The following is a 4,149-nucleotide window of genomic DNA, read 5'->3' on the forward strand; positions in this document are numbered from 1 at the left end:
ACATACTAATAAGTATATATGCAAACCCAAGAGCCAACATTATTCTCAATGGAGAGGGGTTAAAGGCATTTCCTTTAAGAATAGGAACTAGGCAAGGATGTTCACTATCGTATTGTAAATCTTAACGATAGCAATAAGACAAGAGAAGGAAATAAGAGGTATCCAAATTGGCAAAGAGGAGGTAAATTATCTCTCTATGCAGATGATATGGTAGTATACTTAGAAAACCCTAAAGATTCAGCATGAAAACTACTGCATATAGTTGACCAATTAAGTGGCAGGATACAAGATCAACATACAAAATCAATTGGATTTCTCTACAGTGACAAAGAGAATACAGAATAAAGAGAATACAGAACTGGAGCTGAGAAAATCAATATGCTTCACAATAGCTAATCACAAAACTAAATACTTGGGAATAAATCTAAAAAGAAGCACAAAGGATCTATTCAAATAATATTACAAAAAATTACTACAAGAAACAAAGAGAGACCTGGAGAAGTAGGAGAATATCCCTTGCTCATGGAGAGAAAAGACTCAATATTGTGGAAATGGCAATACTACCAAAAGCAATTTATATGTTCAATGCAATCCCAATACAAATACCAATCCCATTCTTCAACGAGATGGAAAAGGCAATCTCCAGTTTCATTTGGAATGGAAAGAAGACCCGAATAAGCCAAACACTCCTTAAAAATAGAAACAAGGTAGAAGGCATCTCACTCTGTGATTTCAAATCCTACCACACTGCCATGGTGGTCAAGACAGCATGGTACTTTTACAGTGACAGACACATCAATGGAATAGAATTGAGAACTTGAAAATGAGCTCATCTACCTATGGTCAACTGATTTTTGACAAGAAGATTAAAACAGTTAAGTGGGGAAATGACAGCCTTAACAAACGGTTCTGGTAAAATTAGAAAATTATCCACAGAAAACTCAAGCAAGATCCACAGACCACTCCATACACAAAAACCAACGCAAGGTGGATCATGGACATAGGACTAAAAGCAAGGACTATAAGCTTCATTAAAGAAAAGCTTGGAAGAACTCTAGAAGTCCTAATCTACAACATAAAGAGTCTTCCAAGCATCTTGAAAAATCTACAACCAAGAGAGGATAAAATAGATGAATGGGACCTTCTAAGAATAAAATCCCTATGCACATCTATAAACTTCTCCAACAGGGTAAAAAGGGAGGCCACAGACTGGGTAAAAGTATTTGGTAATAACTTGTTAGGTAAGGGATTTATCTCTAGAATTTATAAAATACTCAAGCACCACAAGATAAACAACCCAATTGAAAATGGACAGAGGATATGAACAGACACTTAACCAAGGAAGACATTAAGATAGCAAACAAACACATGAAGAAATGTTCAGAATCCCTAGCTCTAAGAGAGATGCAAATCAAAACAACTATGAGATATCATCTCACCCCAGTAAGAATAGCAAAATTTAACAGAACAGCAAATAACAAATGCTACAAGGTTGTGGAGAAACTGGAACATTTATTCACTGTTGGTGGCAAGGTAAAATGGTGCAACCACTATGGAAGGCAGTATGACGTTTTCTCAAAAAGTTACAAATAGAAATACCATTTGACCCAGCAATTCCACTACTGGGAATATACCCCAAAGAAACCATAACTGCCACCCAAGGAGATAATATGCACACCCATGTTTATCGTGGCTTTGTTCAACATAGCAAAGAGTTGGAAACAACCTAAGTGCCCATCAACAAATGAATGGATAGAGAAGATATGGTATATTCACTCAATGGAATACTATGCAGCATTGAAAAACAATGAACTCATGAAATATTATTCAAATTATGTGGCCCTGGAGAACATTATGCTGAGTTAAATATCTCAGTAATAAAATTATAAATACTGCATAGTGCCTCTGTGGTAAAACCAGACTGACATAAGGGTTGGGGGAGACTGAGAAAGATGGGATATATTATGTATATTATATTGAAACAGATGAGGGAGAGAACTGTTTAAAGGGGATATATGATTAGGTATTATTGTCATGACAGCAGTCCAGAATGAAGGCTGCATAGTGGAGTGGACTAGGGGGGAGTGATTGTATGATTAAGAATGTTTCTTTTACTTTTCAGAGAAGAGCAAACTGGGGGCAGGGAGCAGGGAGAAAAGTACAACAATGAATGAATGAATGAATGAATGGAAATCGAAAGTCTCTGTAAATTTTCACTAAAATTCATAATAGTAATAAATAAATAATTTAAAAAAGAAAAATCATTTGAAGGTATGTTGTTGTTATTATGTGGCATTAAGTTGGAATCAACTCATAGCTTACCCTCCAGCATGTTTTCAGAGACTGTTAAACAGCAGGGAAGTAGATTGCTCAACTTTCCCAGGTGGTGTAGCTGGTGGATTCAAACCCTGTGCCTTTGGATTAACAAGCTCAACTCCACTCACCCACGAAGCCAACAGACCTCCTTTACAAGGTACAGAAAATCTATTTAAGATATCAGGAAAAATAACATAGTTTGAATTATATTCCTTAAAAAAAATAAATCAGCTTGGCTAAGTTACCATTTTCAACACAATGTCATTAAGCTACATATAGGAAATCCTAACCTCTATGATGTTAATAAGCCTGGAATATTACTGAGAAGCACAATAAAAGGCCCAGATAATAATCTTAATAGGAAAAGTTATACGTTGCTGTTGTCATTGAGTAGGATCAAACACATAGCCAATGACCAATTAACATATAAAAGATTTATCTAAAACTTTAGTTACCAGAGTAACGAAAATTAAAAAGTAAACTATTATTTTAGATCCACCAGATTGCTTTTAAAAATAAAAATAAATAGTAACTTGACAACATCAAGTTTTCAAGAAGTTGTTTATTTATATGTCTCATAAACTGCTACAGTGAAACTATTAGTATTACTGCTCTAGAAAATTATTGGCATCACCTAGTAAAACTGGGGATGTCAATCTTGTAATTCTTAGGAAAACATTTTTTAAAATATCTCAATGTATGCAAGTGAATATTGGTAACCTCAGTATTTGTATATTTAAAAACAAAATAAAAAAGTTCATTGATAGTAAAATGAAATAGTGAATTGTGGTATACCTTTGCAATGAATTTACAGAAAAACAAATGAGCAAAGCAAGCTATACACATCATTATGAAAAAAATGGAATCACAAGATTAAGTGAAAAGAACAAGGTGCATAAGAACACTTATCATCTAATTCCATTTACATAATTCAAAATTTAAATTCATTTTCATCCAGTCAGAACTGACTTATAGTTGACCCTCCATAGGTTTTCCAAGGCCGTGAATCACACGAGGAAATAACCTGTCATTCTTTCACAGAGCCACTAGTTGATGTGAAATGTGAGAGAGGTGTAACTTTTTGGGTTGGAAGAATCACAGTACCACAAAAACTAAAAGTTGTATATGTTTTAAAAATGCACATGGAGGGTTAAACCTGTGAAAAGAAGTTAGTATGTAGTCACTTCTTGAAGTGAGGAGATGAAAGGAGAAGATAGACATGGTATATTTTCCAAAATATGAAATATTTGAATAGTTTTAATATTCTAGGAGGAGCGTGTAAGCTAGCATGGTCTTCGAGGAACAGTAAGAACAATCAAATGTCTCTAAAAGCTTTGGACAAGCCAAGCCTGCTAAACCAAGAGAAAAGTAGATTCAGTTAGTAGTATGATTTATTTAATGTTTATCTCTTAATATTTCACTCTGGCTGTATATAGTATATAATGGCAAAGGAGAAAGACTGGACCTTGAAGAGCAGTTAGGATACTATTTCAGTAATATGAGTGAGATGAAGATGTCTAGGATAGAGTTAAATTTGAAGTTAGAAGACTTTCTGATTATAGGATTTAAAACTCTCAAGGTAGAAAGCTCAGGCTAGGTAATCATCCTTTGCACTGTAAAGGATTACCTTTGGTATTTTGAAGAAGATGACTGGCTGAACTGGAGTTGTGTTTATTGATGTGGAGAAAACCAGAGGAAGATGAATTTGGGGACAAGTTAAAATCAAGATTTTTTTATTTTTAAAAAACTATTACCTTGAAACATCTATTGGACAAATCTTCAGAGATGTTTCATACGCACTTAGCTATAGGAGTGTGGATCTCAGATAAGAGG

Source organism: Elephantulus edwardii, unplaced genomic scaffold (assembly GCF_000299155.1).
Source record: "Elephantulus edwardii isolate Elephantulus edwardi_28Jun2011 unplaced genomic scaffold, EleEdw1.0 scaffold00013, whole genome shotgun sequence".
Lineage (NCBI taxonomy): Eukaryota > Metazoa > Chordata > Mammalia > Macroscelidea > Macroscelididae > Elephantulus > Elephantulus edwardii.